The sequence below is a fragment of the Anabrus simplex genome, chromosome 1 (genome assembly GCF_040414725.1).
Source record: "Anabrus simplex isolate iqAnaSimp1 chromosome 1, ASM4041472v1, whole genome shotgun sequence".
Classification (NCBI taxonomy): domain Eukaryota; kingdom Metazoa; phylum Arthropoda; class Insecta; order Orthoptera; family Tettigoniidae; genus Anabrus; species Anabrus simplex.
Window position 1 is genome coordinate 1,430,103,431 of NC_090265.1, and position 18,351 is coordinate 1,430,121,781.

The following is an 18,351-nucleotide window of genomic DNA, read 5'->3' on the forward strand; positions in this document are numbered from 1 at the left end:
AACTGTAGAACATTTCTCATGATTTATTATGTTTTATTGTTTATTTTCAGCTTGATCTTAACGTCGTATGATGCATATCTCAAGTTAGATCTTGTGTTAATTGTAGACGTGGTTCAAAGTTGCATTTTCTTTCATTTTTTAAATGTAATAATGTTCCTCAAACTCTTGGGTTCCCGCAATATTTACTTTGCTCTCTCTAATAGTGCTAAGAGAAATGCAGGATTGACTTAATGAAAAATATATATGGCTAATACTTTGCAACACATCAGTGTTACAAAGCGAATTATTGAGAAATATTCTAAATCCTAGAATTCAATCGAAAAGTTTTAGGCTTGGGGTGATAGAACCATTTAAGTAATTTATTTTCTCATTTTGAATACTAAAATTCATATTTCTACATTTTCATCATAGCTTTTTACACCTTTTATCATTCGGTCTGCAAGCCTCTGAATGTACTAAAGGGCACCACAATCCTCTGTTTGTCGCAAGCTCTGTGACCTCGTTTGGTTATATCCCTTTCAGACCTGAAAGAAAACTGGAGGTGTGAATTTTTGTTTGTACGTCAAGAACTGACTAAAATGCTCCTCAATACACATATTAATAGTTTATTTTACAAAATAAAAACTAACATCCGATAAACAGGACCCACACAATTGTGTGTATCAAAATTCAAAACCTCGTTGTATCACGTACGATGGTGTAGCTTCAAAATGTACGTTCACTAACCAATGTACACACTTCATTGAATATATTCCGGTATTCAGTAAAGCTTCTAGATTAATATAAACGCAGTAAATAAATACTTACTTTCGGCACTACTGCTTCCTGCCATCTCGCCGATCAACTGTGCTTTTTAAACTCTTCTTCCTTCGCCCTGGCAGTCAAGCGCATACTAAAATCAATTGAAATACACGCCACGTGTCCTGCACAATCACTGCAGTCCGGTGTAGCGCCGAAAAAACATCAAATACGGTCAGGGATAACTAAAATACGAACCCGCACAATTGTGCGTACTCGGTCTGAAAGGGCTATACCTCTTATCTTTAAATCGTTAGAAACTGAGCCTCGGTCTCCCTCTACTTCTCTTACCCTCCATGACCGAGTCAATTATTCTCCCAGGTAACTTATCCTTCCCTATTCGCCTCTCATGACCCTACCATCGCAGCCGATTTATACGTACATTCATCGATTGAGTTCATTCGTAACTTAGACACTATCTCCGTATTCCGAATACCCTCCGGCCTTTGGTCCTACGTGTTTGTACCAACGATCATCTCGCTACTTTCATGTCCGTTTCCTCTAACTTATGAATAAGATATTCTAAGTCCACCCAGCCTCTTGCTCCGGTAAAGCAAAGTTGGTCTGGAAACCGAAAGGAGTACAGGTTGTTTTGTCCGGGAGCTGACTTCCTTCGCACAGATTGCTGTTGGTCGCAACTGTGAACTCAATGCGTTATCTTTGCTGCACCTCGAATCAATCTACCTTACAATATCACCATCCTGGGAGAACCCACATCCCACATACTTGAAATTATGTGCCTGGCTTTGTATTCCCAACCTCTCATTCAGTTCTTTTGGGTTTCTTATCCACTGACATCCCTTTCGTCATGGAGAGGCTAATTTTCTTATCACACTCATTGCACTTGTTTTCAAGTTCCAAGATAATAGATTTTTCCGTATGATCTTACATTAAGACCAAGTCCCGGCATAGGCCAAACTGCTAATTACATTTCCACCAAACTGAAACCCTTCCTGCTACTTTGTACCTTACGTTTACAAGCGGCCCTAACTTCATCATTCCACCAAGATGTTCGCTTTTTCCCATCTTCAGCCACAGATGTCCATAAGCATTCCCTTGCTGTTTCTACTACAGCATCCCCGAATATCACCCATTCTCTTTCTATATCCTGAACCTGCTTACTGTCTATTGCTTGGAACTTTTGACTAATTTACTTGTCCTGGATACTTTCTTCCACAAACGGGTTTCGCTTTCTCTATCCTACGTAGAAATTCTTAGTTCATTAGAGATAAATCAGCAATGAGGATCCTTCTGGATGTTAGAAAATTATATTTGGGTAAGGGTAGATAACGAGGAAGAGATTATAAAGTGTACTTGACGGGTGTTAAAAAGGGAAGGGCAGAGTGTGGGGTAGGACTGTTCATCAGGGATACTATTACACGAAACATAGTTTTCGTTAGGCGCGTAAATGAGCGAATGATGTGGGTAGATTTGGAAGTTGGAGGAATTAGAACGATAATTGTCTCAGTGTATTCACTACGTGAGAGTGCAGATGAGGATGAAGTTGACAAGTTTTATGAAGCATTGAGTGGCATTGTAGTCACTGTCAGGCTGTCGTGAGGAGTTCATTCAGAAGTTTTATAACGATCTATCGTACATTATATAGAGATCTACCTAAGAAGAATCGAGACGTTTCGTGGAGAACCAATAGCCTGCAATCATTAATTATTTGAGGCAATTTAAATATGTCGTTAAGCATACTTACTGAAATCATGAAGTGAATTATGTGATATTCGTGTATTACATATATTTCAAAGAATTAGTACATTCAAGGTAAAAGGTGCTACATAGTAGTCCTGCTTCGTGTTTATCGGCTTATTTCTAGGAAATTCCGATGATAAGTTTTGTCTCAACTGGGCATATTTACGTGTAACGCAAATTTCATATTTCATAACGCATGCTTACTATCTTTGTGTACATACAATTACTAATATGCTAGGAAACTTCGGACACCCCTGAGAAGGCTCACTGATACATGTAATGTTTCGGAATCCTTACCATAACTGAATTATAACACTGCCATATAATTGAACAAAACAGACTCGGAATCAATTCTGAAAAGACCCAGATTAATGAAAGATGAATAGGAAATTACCAACGTACAGTACATTAGAAATGAGGACAACGGCACTTGCAATTACGTTACGTTTGACAAAAGTTGCATGAAGCAAAATAGTCAGCAATCTAGGCTTAATGGTCATGAATGCATCTCGTGGGCAAATTATGTAAAATATTTCCAATCGAGACAAATATCGATTGGGTCAATAACCGTGATGTATGACCCATTCAAATAACAATTTAATTGGATTGATCCCTCCAACCTTGGAAAGAATATTGGTTTCTCCACTTCGAGGAAATAGGCTCTCAATTGTGCTTCTCATGCATAAAATACTCTGTATTAAGTTTGCATGTTATTTCTACGATCTTTTGAGATTAACACTATCGATGAGAGAAGGAGTAGATATAAAAATTCCAACCTTCAGATTCCCATCCATTCTACTGTTATTCATTTCCTTCCCTGCAGTTTTTACCCCGCATCTTGATGGAGTAGTGGGTGAGATATCTCTCACATACGTGTAACAGGCCAAGTTTTGTGGCCGGATGCCCTTCTTCACAACAGCACTGTGGGATGAGAGGTATGTTTGTGCTTCTGTTGTGGATCACAATAAGGTATGAAGTGAGAAGTTACATATTAAGACAAACACAAATATCCAGACCTTGTGTCAGAGGAATTAAACAGACACAGTAAAGTCTCCGGCCCTGTCGGAAATAGAATCGAAGGACCTCTGAACCTAAGGCCGCTACACTGACCCTTCGGCCAAGGAGCTCTGTTAAATTAATGATTTTTTTTCCTTTGCAAAATTTCGTTGAGTTCATTTTCCTATGCTAATTTGTAAATCAAAATGAACCTTACTGTACAGTAGTGTAGGAAGATATATTTGTATGGCATATTTACTCGCTCCTAGAGTATGATGTATTTAAGGTTCATTTTCCTTTATACATGCGTATAGGAATATTGGTCGGGTGGATTGTATATCAATATGTGGCAGGGAGGCGTGACCGGTCTTAAAGTAAATAAAGTATAGGAAGATCATCGTCACATTCGCGGTTTTGGCATAGGAGTGACGATATATCAATACTTATTTGGTTAAAGCTTCTGTTTAACTTTCTTTTGAAAACGTATATTGTATCCAAATATAAACACTATAGGCCTACTAAGGATCCCATTAGCCCCAGCGGCAAACTGTTACGTAAATTAAAATAAATAAGCACGTATTATAATCCTGTTCGAGTTACTTCATATATAGGCCTCATATAGCAGAGATATAAATGTGCACTTTAAATATTTGCCTCATACTTCAAACTCTGATTACGTATACAAAAGAAGGTATGTTAAGTTCAATCTCTGCTTAGTTGTTTGTTAGTTAATTTAGTTTAGTTTGTGTTTGTTTGTTTGTTTGCTTGTTTGTTTGTTTGTTTGTTTGTTTGTTTGTTTGTTTGTTTGTTTGTTTGTTTGTTTGTTTGTTTGTTTGTTTGTTTGTTTGTTTGTTTGTTTGTTTGTTTGTTTGTTTGTTTGTTTGTTTGTTTGTTTGTTTGTTTGTTTGTTTGTTTGTTTGTTTGTTTGTTTGTTTGTTTGTTTGTTTGTTTGTTTGTTTGTTTGTTTGTTTGTTTGTTTGTTTGAAGATTTAGGGAAAATATCACGACAGAATTTCTTGAAAGTCGGTATTCAAATTCAGGTATATCAGGACGGGGTACAAGGCTATGTATTATTTGACAAGTAAGCAGCAATATTAAGGGGACAACAACGAAACTGTCACATTTCTTCCTTAGTATCGAAAACTTGTAAGTTAGAAAAGTTGTGTAAAAATAGTTTACGATCATTTACCTTTTATGCACTTCTACGCTATCGAAATATTCCCGATTATTATTTTCTTCACACACTTCTTAATATCTGCGTAAATATTTGTTCAATCTAAAACCTCTATATAACAAATGTTATAGAAACGTCTATTTTCGGGCATTCCTGTCTTATACATTTTTAACGCGGGTGCTATGATAACAGAGATATTCACGATTTAAATTTGTAATGAAAAGTACTTCAACGCCAAACACCGCTAACATGCAAATAGTGTTCAATCGCATTAAATGGATGTTGTTGATCAGTCGTTATTGTTTTTATAATGTACAAAATCACGACCATCAGCCCGTATTGAACAGATCACGATTGAAATGAGAAGAAAAACCCGGAAAATAAATACGGGGAAAGGAGGATGGAAGGGGTGGAAATAAAAGACTCCCTTGACCCCGGGTGCCACAATGTCATCGATCCGGAACAAAACTAAACGTGATGGCCTACAAGCCCATAAACTTATCAAGAATAACGTAGCACTGACTCTAGAGGTGCTCTCTCTCTCTCTCTTTCCCTTCGACTGCCAGTCATTTCCACTAGATTGTTTTACCACTGAAATTTTATAAAAACTAATTTGCCAAAGACGAGTATTGAAGGTATTGAAGGTGTGGAGTATTTCAAGTACTTAGTGAATTAGAGAATTCAAAATAATAATTATGTATGTATGTATATGCATTCGGAAGATTGTGGTTTCGAATTCCGCCATCGGCAGCCCTGAATGTTTTTCCGTGGTTTTCCATTTTCGCGTCAGGTAAATGCTGTGGGTGTACCTTAATTAAAGACAACGGCCGATACTTTTCGAATCGCAGCCTTCTCCCATCCTTGCGTTATCGAAAACCTTCGATGTAGGCTGTTAGTGCGACGTTAAACTTTTAGCAATATATATGCAAGTTATGTTTAATTGTGTCGTCATTTCAAAATATGCGGAGTTTAAAGTAGGCCTATCACAAATGGGAGGATTCAGAGTAGTCTTCGGCTTGCAAGTGGTCAAGACTGGACCGTGACCCGGCAACTCTACACTCCGATCGACTAACCGAGCAGAGGACCGGTGGCCACGGTTCTACCGTGGTTCAACGCCCCCGTTCTGGAGACGGAGAGGTTCTGTTCCCCACCGTGGGCTGTGCTGAGAATGGTTTTCCGCAGTTTTCCATTCTCCTGCACTGAGGTGAATGCCGGGGCATTTCCTACTATAGCCACGGCCACTAACACCTTTGCCATACATCTCCTCCACGATTTCAAGTCTCCTTGGCCTGAAAAAGGCGTCACTTTGTAGCTGACCCTGCAAGGCACGGAATAAAAACCATTTCATTAGTAGTAATTATCTCAAAAACAAATTATTTAAAGCCTGATTCGATAAATTACAATCAAAATCTTCAGTCAAGTTTCAGTATATAAATTGAACAATAAATATTATTTTTCCAGTAATTCAAATCATAGTGAAGCAATGTACTACAACGATAGTGTAACTGGAAGAAGATTTTTTTTTTTTTTTTTGCTATTTGTTTTACGTCGCACCGACACAGATAGGTCTTATGGCGACGACGGGATAGGAAAGGCCTAGGAATGGGAGTGAAGCAGCCGTGGCCTTAATTAAGGTACAGCCCCCCAGCATTTGCCTGGTGTGAAAATAGGAAACCACGGAACATCTTCAGGGTTGCCGACAGTGGGGTTCGAACCCACTATCTCCCGGATGCAGGTTCACAGCTGCGCGCCCCTAACCTTACGGCCAACTCGCCCGGTACTGGAAGAAGAGATAGTGCCTTTACCTCCAGAATAAATTCTTCTTTCTCTATTATTTGTTACACAAGCCAGACTTTTAACTGCTGAACAAAGTTAGCTTTCATTATTTCAGTTGGCAAAATAAACCAAAAGGAAAAGATATGAAAGTAAATAAAGAAGGTTTAAATTGCAGTTGTTGTTTCTGATGTTTATTTTACTGTTGTTGTTGTTGTTGGTGGTGGTGGTGGTGGTGGTGGTGGTGGTGGTGGTGGTGGTGGTGGTGGTGGTTGTGGCGGTGGTGGTGGTAGGGATTGCATTATGACAAACTGCGCTAGAAAATATCGACTTAGCTTTAGAAACTGGAGATTAATGCTACATTCTCGTTCGCTATACGAGGTAGATAAAATTAACATAATGTGACGGAACTTCTCCACTCTCAGAGAGAAGGAACATAAGAACAACTGCACACTCCATATGGACTTCATAAGTCACTTAATAAGTCACTAATGTCGTGTAGAATTTTCCAAAGTTCTTATTCAAGTGTCTATACTTCCCCAGCTGTAAGACTCAGAGTCAATTTTTAATTTCAATTGTAATGGACTCTATTATTCAGTAACAATTTGAAAATCGATATATTTTAATGGAACTCTGATTGTGGTGTTCTTTTAAAAACCACTTCGAGTACATTCCTGCAGCTTCCTTTACTTTCACACTTGGCTTCTTCTTTTCCTTCTTACAAATCAATTCCCACATTGATTGATCACGTATCTCCGCTGTTCTGTCCTAGGCTTGTAATTGCACCGCAGTAAACCACAGGTTGTGAGGAGCGCCCGTGTGGTTTTGACCTTTCTTGAGCCAGCCTCAGGTGCGAAGTACAAGCCTTCAGAGCCAATGAGCCAGTACCTACCCATCGCTCCAACAGCCACTCATAAAAAGGATTTTCCCATCACGAAATATGTCGATGTGATTATCTTAATAGACAAGTACAGTTTCATACAAAAATTGAGTACCCCTAGGCTTGTAAATCCTATAATCAAGAGGTAGATTCCACTGTTACTTCATAAATATGACAATGTGATTGCTTTAATAAAAGAAAGTGCTGGTTTCTATAAAGTGAACTCTAAATCATTTCCATACAGTACTCGATTCTGAATGCGAATGATTCGTCTGAACATTTCAAACAGGGTAATGAGCATAATTTTAATCAAGCGTGACCAAGAATCAATAGGTACCGACAAGGAAAACAGATCTTGTAGCACTGTCATCGATGTTTGGCAACTGTATTTAGGAATAATTTTGTTCATGACTTCATGTCAGTACTCCTCATTGCAATTGTACTTAGCGAGTTACTTAAGACTTACATTTGTTGCTTTCTAATAATAATAATAATAATAATAATAATAATAATAATAATAATAATAATAATAATATGAGGTCACCATCGTCATATACTATGTATTAGGAGTTTATTGCAGGACCTTTGAAGTTAAGTCACATGGGTGGTACACACATCAAGCATGAAATTCCAATCTCCGTAAGATGTTAAATCGCCTTCTTCCACGACCTTTGATTTGTAGTCATGTGGGTAATATGAATATCAAACATGACATTTCATTCTCCCTACAATGTAAAATCGCCTTCATCATCGTCTTCTTTAACTATTAATTTTTCTTCTTCCTACCTCATTTTCCATTTTCTTAGAGTCGTCGTTTCATGTTGATTTGACCTGTTTTACGGTCGAATGGCCTTCTTGACTTCAACCCTAGAATGAGGAATACATTTACTATTACGGAACGTGTTTTTGTGGTGGTTTTTAGTGTAGGATGAAGATGTTTATTAAGACAAACATTAACATCCAGACCCCGAGCTACAGGAATTACCACACGCAGTTAAAATCTCCGACCAAGCCGGGAATCGAACTTAGGCCCCTCTGAACGGAAGACTACTACGCTGACCATTCATCTAAGTAGAGGTGCACGATTAATAGTACTATTAATAACCATCGAGAATGAAGTAATTTTAACTCCGAGAGAGACAATTATGCCGGGTAGTTGATTATGGTAATGTTATTGGTTTAACTCATCTTGAATTTCTATAGATTTAAGAGGCCGTATGGATTCGGAAATATTTCTTAAGAATTCTTTAACGTGGTGTAATCCAATAATACGGAATTATCGCAGTGAAATTCTCTGAGATGACGCTGACTCCAGCTGGGCTAAATCTTGAGAGCAGTAGACCAAATATTAATCACTGCACCGCTGAAATTGTCCAGGTAGGCATCTATACAGTGATGAGTTGCAAGAATTCCATCATGTTCAATCGCTCAAAAAAAAAGGAATGACTGCATGATATTGTATCAGTTCCCCCAAGGTACATCTAAGCTTGCGCGAGTCCATCGAGTAAGATCGAGTACTCGCCTGAAAACAGTTTGGCCGTATGGCTAAAGTTACTCTATTATTCTGGGCAATGGAATGTAAGGAATTCAAGTTCGCATATCTTCTTACTTAGCTGGTAACAAATTAAGTACACATTTCCCTTGTAATTAAGTGTATCCGTCCCAGTTAAGTAGTATAATACTCAGCAAGCCGCTTAGTACCTGTGTCAGGCGGCGTAGACAGTGATCCAAACATCACGTGTTCTATTCACGTCCAGAACACATATTCTAATGTGTGTATTTTAAAGATACGTTTCACCAGTTTAAATGCTTATAGTTAATTGATCTTAGTAATTCCAAACTTTTGTTTTTCGTATGAAACATGAACCCATTTTTTGTTCATTTTTGCTATGTCCAATCGATGTGCGATCTTACCTATTGTCTGATATTAATACATATGTCGGTACGTGGACGTACTTTGTTTACAACCGTCATTTCAGTTTTGGTGGAGCTTGTGAACTGTAAGTCAGCCATGTTGATGCTACTGAAGGCTGGTTTTTCGGCAATAGAAGCCTGCCGCAGGGAAAGCGTTCTCGCCTCTACTGCTAGACACTCTGCCAAGCTTTATCGCGAACATGCTCGAGAAGCAAAGCGGCATTCTGAACGCCGTCAGTGCCTTTCTATTTGAGGGCAAGATGAAGTCCACATTACAGCACTACAGGAGAAGCCTTTGCTTCTCAGCTGTTTCACTAAACATTTTGTCTTCCTTTCTTGGTACGATGCAGACTACACGTAATCGAATTTGGAATGCGGAATTCCGAAATTACGTCCCCGCTAGGAATGTCCATCTAACCTGGGACCAATTAATTGATTGCCTCCCAAATGTCATAGGAATGTTATACTTCGAGTGGGAATATGTAGTCTTCAGTGGTGAAATCATGTTTTCCTGTGGAGATGCGGGACAGATCCGCGTAAACTGTGGACCCGGTACCATATAAAAGGTCGTTTTTTCGTTCATTGATGGGGTTAGTTTACTTTACACGGTGTCGGGTTGCTGCTGAGAGTTCCTGGAATTTTCAATACCGAGATTTACGAAGAGCTTTTGAGTCTCTGGTTGGTTCTAGTATAAGATATAATTTATCCCGAAGAACAACTTGTTAGCTTCCAGCAGAATTATCACTTAGTTCATATCTCAAAGGCGGCTCAGCGATATTTTGCTCCCTAGAGAAGAATCGAGGTGATATCTTGGCCTCCTATTAGCCTGACATGAACCCCATTGCAAATATCTGAGATGTAATGAAGAGGACCTTACGGAAACGCCGTCGTCGCCCAAGCTGTGGACAACGGTGCTCAACTTTTGGGAAGAACGGGCCCTTAAGGAAGGGTTATCCCAGACCATCGCTGCTTCTGTGCCCAGTCGACTTCGAACGGTCATAGAGCATGAGGGTTAGCAGACCCGATACTGACATGTGTTTGTTGGTTTGTTTCTGATTTGTTACAAATACGATACTATCCGCGTATAGTAACGTCCACATCTCTCCTAGAAACGAGAAATCAGTGTAATGAAATTGAAAGTAAAAACGATTTTTCTAAGAGGATTTGAACCTATGCCGGATCCCAACTGTCACATTATCAGTTCCATTCAATGTCTCTACCCGTACAGTAAACAGGCGTTACCTAACGCAGTGCGTTTATTTCTGACGTATGCCCATTTATTGTTATTTGCAGAGATAGAAGTTAAATTCAGGGCACAATTTTACTTTCCTTCCTATTTGTTTCTCGAGGACAGAGTCAAGACTCAAAGGTTCTAAACTAATAACCTCGCAATATATGATTACAATCCCTGTAAAGCAGAGGCGGGCACAATTCGTTTCAATGAGCAGCGCAACAGCTCAGGCGGGCAATGGAGCAGACTCTGACGAAAGGTACAACCTAGCAGCTGCTTGTACGGCTCTCAGTTACAACTAGTGAAGGGACGCGTATCTAAACAGATTTAAACTTTGAACTGTTTTATTTGTCCGACTCATTGGCTGAATGGTCAGCGTACTGGCCCTCGGTTCAGAGGGTCCCGGGTTCGATTCCCGGCCGGATCGGGGATTTTAACCTTAATTGGTTAATTCCAGTGACCCGGGGACTGGGTATTTGTGCTGTCCCCAACATCCCTGCAGCTCACACACCACACATAACACTATGCTCCACCACAACAACACGCAGTTACCTACACATGGCACATGCCGCCCACCCTTATCGGAGGGTCTGCCTTACAAGGGCTGGACTCGGCTAGAAATAGAAACAGGAAATTATTATTATTACTGTTTTATTGTGCCTGTTGTCTCGTTCTATTAAAAGCCTCTGTGGCTCAGGCGGCAACGCTGGACTCTCACCGATAGATACCGCGGTTCATATCCCGGTCACTGCATGTGAGATGTGTACTGGACAAAGTGGAGGCAAGACAGGATTTTCTCCGGGTACTCCGGTTTTCCCTGTCATCTTTCATTCCAGCAACATTCTCCATTGACATTTCATCTGGCAGTCATTTATCATTGGACGACGTCAAATTTCGGAAAATTGAAGGATTTACAAATTTTGATTGAATAAAATATAGTTCGACATTTATCACTTTTTGTCCTTTTTCCATTTACGCTGTCGCTCAGCTCCAAGACCTAGGGTCACCTTTCAGCAATAAGCCCTTATGAATAAAGCATATGCACTAAGTCTTGCAGCATCTCCCTAGTCCCATGTGTAGTCACCATCTTGTTCCGAGTTCAGCTTCCAGCATTACGCCTCCTATTAATAAAGCACATGTGCCAAACCTTACGCCTACCGAGCGAGTTGGCCGTGCGCAGCTGTGAGCTTGCATTCGGGAGATAGTCGGTTCGAATCCCACTGTCGGCAGCCCTGAAGATGGTATTCCGCGGTTTTCAATTTTCACATCAGGCAAATGCTGGGGCTGTACCTTAATTAAGGCCACGGCCGCTTCCTTCCAACTCCTAGGCCTTTCCTATTCGATCGTCGCCATAAGACATACCTGTGTCGGTGCGACGTAAAGCCACTAGCAAGAAAAACCTTACGCCATCTCTCTAGTTCCCATGTGTAGCCGCAATCTTGTTCAGAGGTCAGCTTCCAGCGTTATGCCTCCTATGAATGAAGCACATGTATTGAGCCTTACACCATCTGCCTCGTCCCATGTGTAGCCCCCACCTTGTTTCAAGCTCAGCTCCAAGCCCCTTGAGGATACCTTCCAACGTTACGCTCCTACGAATAAAGCACACGTATTAAGCCTTACGCTATCTCCTTAGTCCTATCAGTACAATGTGTGTAGCCGCAATCTTGTGTATAGCCGCTATCTTGTTCAAGATTCCAAGTTCAGCTCCAAGCCCCCCTGAGGCTACCTTCCAACGTTACGCCACTATGAATAAATCATATGCATTAGGTTTTACACCATCTCCCTAGTCCTATTAGTACAACGTGTAGCCGCTAAGCTCATGTAGATATGGGCAAAGTTATGTTCGAGCTTGTGTAGGGAAGGACAATCAGCCAAAGTTCAAACGTATGCATATTTTTTCACATGCAGACCGGATAATAACATGTATGAACACATGCAAAAAAAAAAAGGCTAAATTCGTAAATTTTTGCTAGGTTAGTAACCCTTGCTCCTTCCAGAAACAATTCTACTGAGTCGTGACACTGTTCGCTTAATAATACTTTTTCAGCATTCCTTCCTTCTGTAGCGGATTGAGCTGTTAGGTTCTTCGGATCAAGAAAAAACCTGCGATTTCCTGCAAATTTGAGCTTCAGTCTAAGAGAGTTCCAAGTTCGATGTCCGTTCTATATTTGCTCAAGGGAGTCCTAGACTCGATCTCTGGTAGGTTAGATATTTTGACTAAATATTTCTTTGGTTCAAGGGCGTCCCCAGACTCGATCTCTGTTCTGTGTCAAATATTAATAATGTTAGGGCCTATTGACTATACTGTACGTCCTACTAACTGCTTTTCAGATACACCGAAGTGCCGGATTTAGACCCGTAGAAGTTCTTCTCTTGTTCAAAGGAGTCCTAGACTCGATCTCTGTTTGGGTCAAATATTAATAATTGTATTGGCTTTACGTCTTATAAATAAGTTTTAGAGTCGCCGAAGTGCTGGAATTTAACTCCCGCGGGAGTTCTTTTTAAGTTCAAGGGAGTCCCAAATCCAATCTCCGTTTTAAGTCAAAGTCCAAGTTCCAGACACTGAAGATAAGAAAAAAGTACACGTATTAAGCCTTACGCCATCTCTCTAATCCCATGTGCAGCCGCCATCTTGTTCCTAGTTCAGCTCTAAGCCCCGAAGTCACCATCCGACATTATGCCCCTATGAATAAAGCCTACGTATTGAACTTTATAGACGCCATCTTGTTCAAAGTTCAGTTCCAAGCTCCCTTAAGCCGCTTTCTAATGTTACGCCCCTATGATTAAAGCATACTTATTAAGCCCTGCAGCCGCCATCTTGTTCCAAGTTCATCCCCAAGCTCCCTTAAGTCGCTTTCTAATGATACGCCCCTATGATTAAAGCATACTTATTAAACCCTGCAGCTGTCATCTTGTTCCAAGTTCAGTTCCAAGTTCCCTTAAGCCGCTTTCCAATGTTGCGCCCCTATGATTAAAGCATACTTATTAAGCCCTGCAGCCGCCATCTTGTTCCAAGTTCAGTTCCAAGCTCCCTTAAGCCGCTTTCTAATGTTACGCCCCTATGATTAAAGCTTACTTATTAAACCCTGCAGCTGCCATCTTGTTCCAAGTTCAGTTCCAAGCTCCCTTAAGCCGCTTTCCAATGTTGCGCCCCTATGATTAAAGCATACTTATTAAGCTCTGCAGCCGCCATCTTGTTCCAAGTTCAGTTCCAGGCTCCCTTTAAGCCGCTTTCTAATGTTACGGCCCTATGAATAAAGCATACTTACTAAACCCTGCAGCCGCCATCTTGTTCGAAGTTCAGTTCCAAGCTCCCTTAAGTCGCTCTCTAATGTTACGCCCCTATGATTAAAACATACTTATTAAACCTTATAGTAGTGATTTTGCTCCAAGTTCAGCTCCAAGTCCTGGGAGGTTAATTTTAACGCCTGGTCAGCGTAAGACTATGCCTGCACTTTTTGCCAAAATGTAGGGAAGGGAAACCGGTTAGGTTGACGCTTGGTCGGCGTAACGTTAAGCCTGGACTTTTAGCCTGGGTGTAGGGAAGGGCGACCGATTAGGTTACCGCCTGGTCAGCGTGAGGCTATGCCTGCACTTTTTGCCAGGGTGTAGGGGTGGGAAACCAGCTGGGTTTACGCCTGTTCAGCGTAACGTTAAGCCTGGACTTTTTTCCAGGGTGTAGGGAATGGCAACCAGTTAAGTTAAGGCCTGGTCAGCGTAACGTAAAGCCTGGACTTTTAGCCTGGGTGTAGGGAAGGGCAACCGGTTAGGTTAACGCCTGGTCAGCGTAAGACTATGTCTGCACTTTAGCTATTAACATCATGTAAGGTTAAACCTACAATGTTATGTTGTTAACCTCGGCATCTAACTTGCTCAGCTCGAAAAGCCCCTGGACCATGGCTCATCTGGTCTAGTTAGGTTAAGCCTGCCATCGAATCTCAAACTTGTGACTGTAACGCCCTGGTAAGGTTAAACCTAGCATCAAATGCGTGCCTGTTTGGTGAAACTGGCACTCTTGTTCATAATCACGTTGGCAGTTAGGTTAAGCTGGCATTCTTGGGTATCAAACTTGGGACTGAAAAGCTAACGCCCTTAAGCCCAGGGTCGAATCCAGGACCTGTGAAGTTAAGCTTGGAGTTAAATTCGTGCTTGTTAGGTTAAGATTACACTCTTGACTGTAATCAAGTTAGCAGTTGGGTCCAGCCTGCACTTTTGGCGTCATAGTTGGGTCTGTAAGGTTAACGGGGTCTGTAAGGTCAAGCCTAGACATGTAGCCAGTGTAACATCATGTAAGGTTAAGGGCGCGCTCTTAGCTAGCAGCCCGCACCGAGCTGTGACGTCACTCACACGTTCAGACCTCGTCCAAGGGGCCACCGGTAACTGGTGCCGCCGAACACTCAAAAAACCACTACTCTCATGGAGACAAAATATGGCAAAATTAAAGGAGTATCAGTTTAAATATCTTGGTTAAACAATTCAGGTAAATTGACACGAAGCAAAAGCCAATGAAATTAGATGTCAACAGGTGAAAAATGCTTATCGACTAACCCAAAAATATCTATAACAAATCATGTATCTCCAAGCACTCAAAACTAAGATATTAGAGAGAGAAATGCATTTATTTCTGCTTCCCCCATTTCGAGGTTGCCAAAAAACAAAGCTTACATGAAAATTTGATTAATAACTACAAGGGTCGTTTATAATATGCCCATAAATGATAGGTATACTACAGTATATTAAAACCTACTTAATACAATATTTAAAAAATGTGTATCAGTCAATAATTTTGATATCCATGAGGGATTTCTCAGAGAACAAAGACGTAGCTAAGAGCATAGATGATTTTTGACTATTGCTAACAATCTTTTCAGAGCTGCTAACCCACTGTCCTTAATAAATTGGTTATGCAAATTCAATTTCTTACAAAAGGTGTGAAATGTGTGAGTAATGGTGCCTCTTGCTCCTATCATCAATCCTAAAACATCTATGGAGTCCAGATGATACTTCTTGGCATAGTATGGAAATGTAGGTTCATATATATCACATTTCTCCTTGCGTACATCATGTGGTTGAGTGGATGATGCTTCGATTCTAATTGCGGGGTCTATTATGAACCCTTTACTTGAACCCGGTAGTATAACTATCATGTCAATCCGCCGGCTTGACCCTGTCTGAGACAATCCATGTACCTCCTCGTAGACTGTATAATGCTTTTACTAAGGGCTTCGGGAATCATAGATCGCATACGATGATGTCGTGAATTCCGTACAGTGTCATTAAATGGACAGGAAACCCAAGACGTGACCAAGTGTTTCAATCTCACTGTGGCAACGCCGACAGTGGTTATTGTCTTGGGACTTGTCAGGTAATGCACGAACTGGAACTACATTTGCTGTCAGTTTTATGGCATTTCTCCAGTCGCTACTGGTTAAATCTTCGGTTTTTTTTACCCACTGATTGGCTGGTGTGTATTCCTTATACAGTATAACACCCTTACCATTTTCTGGTAAGGCACACCAGGCATCGAATTCTTTCTCACGGAGTTGTTGTTGTTGTAGGAGCGAGACCTTGACTGATTCGTATTCAGTGTTCAGGATTAGGCCAAGTTTTTCGAAGCACTTCTCTGTTTCTGTATGGAGGTCTCTGGTATGGTTAATGTGTATATTGTTCGATCGTTGGAGAACTTGGCATGCGTTTATGTGCTGTAGGTAAGTCTCCCAACCACACTTGAAAAGACCGAGTCCTTCATACTTTTTATCGGAGTATAACATGCTCTCTGGTGTATCTATTGGAAGCTGAAGAACTTCTTTCAAGGTGCTTTTGATAAGTTTGTCAGTATCAGTTAGGAAACTCACAGGTATTCGATGTAAAGGTGTAGTGTGGAATTTGTAGATCAAAGATGGGCAAATGTAGGTTGATATCACATTACATTTTTGGTGTGGTTGCAGTAGTGGAGTTGATGCTAATGCGTCTAGTTTACTTTTAACATTTTCCATCGTTAATTGGGCATCAAGTACGGTAGCATTGTGATAGTTTACTCCCAGGTAGCAGATTGTCTCTGCAGAAGTTATATATTTAATTTTATGGTAACCATCTAATTTTAGCTATTTGTAGGAAGGACTTCCTTTTGCTATGGAAATAGATTTGTTGACATTGATTGTCAATCTTCAAATCTCTTTATGGCCATTTAAGTGATCTTTCTAGCTGAACTCTCGTTTTTTGCTACAATCAATGTATCATCAGCAAAGCCAAGAATTGTTACGTTAGAAAGACCCGGCATTATACAATATCCATGTTCTTCCTGGAACTCTCTTGATGAAAGTTCTTCTAAAGTTGCAATGTTGTAAAGCGCCGGTGATAAGGGAGAACCCTGCATTACACCTTTATTGAGAACAGTTGGTTTGGTCTTCTTGTGATGGAATTCTATTTGAGCAGTATTATTAGATTGTAGTGTCATTATTAGATCAGACAGTTTTGATGGAAGGGCACGGGAGGAGAGGGCCTTCTTCAAGTGTTTATGCCCTATGTTGTCAAAGGCCATCCAGGAAAACCAGGTTACAGTCGACCTTTTGGTATTTCGTTGATGTCAGAATAGATTCCAAGATGAAAGTGTTGATATGAGTGCCAACAGAGTTTGTGAAGCCACGTTGATTGTCATGAAAGCTCACGTAGCTACGTAGTCGTGTATCTAGTATGCGCTCCTTTATTCTTCTCACTAGTGAATAGATGGTTGGTTATTTGTCTCCAGTTATCTAGATCCACTGGGTCTCCTTCCTTATGGATAAGCACGGTTCTAGCTCTCTTAAGAATCTCGGGCACCAGTGTTCTTGTTAACATGGTTGTTGCAATTCGTAACACGTATCATGTTTGAGTGCCCTCATCAATATATGGTCTGGGCCAGGGGATGTGTCAACCGCTATTTTCTTGAGTGCATACTCTACTTCTTGTTTAGAAACGACAGTATTTATTGTATCTTCTAATTCTACATATTCTGCTTCAGATGTGTGTGAAGTATATGTTGATCTTTCCGTATTCATACTTCTCACCGCGCTTTAATCTATCTCTCTTGGTCGCCCTTTCTAGATTGCTTGATCCCGTAAATTTATGTTGATTATTAAGTAACTTTTTCTCCGCCGTATCTCATAAAATTTTACTGCCGGGTGTTTTGGACCGGGAAGCTGGTGCACGGCTTTAGATAAGAATTCCATGAATTATTTGACATGATTAGAGAATTACAATAAATAAACTTTATATATCCACCTATTCAATACAATTTTTAAGCTGTTATACAATTACAACATATTAAATTTCATAGGACTAGTTTCAACGCATATCACTATCACTATGAACGTAGTACGTTGTTTGCAATGGGACCGTCTTACGGCAGTTTGAGGTTCCGCATTGAACTGAGAACATAGGTTTTACAAACATCTCAAGAAGCCATTTAAATGTTTCCACCTCATAGGTCTAGGACATAGAAGATTTTATTCAGAAAATTCTATCCGGCAAACCTTCACGATTTTCAAGATGGTTCTGCAGTAAACACACTGTAGTTGAATGAATCTAAATATTTTATTAAAGCAAATCGCACATCAAACTTAAGGACTCTATAACTGCTTGTCCATAAGAATATCACTCAACTAATGAATTTTTTATTACATGTCTGACTCGCAAGTCTTTTACTTGTGATAATAGTTTTTAATGTGTCAAGGTTTTTAATGTAGACTTCGTTGTATTTCACACCAAACATTTTAAGATATGTCATGAATTTTATACATAAGGTTGCCTATTTTCCGATAACAGCTGAAGATGACGCAAATATGCGTTGAAACTAGTCCTGTGAAATTTAATATGTTGTAATTGTATAACAGCTTAAAAATTGTA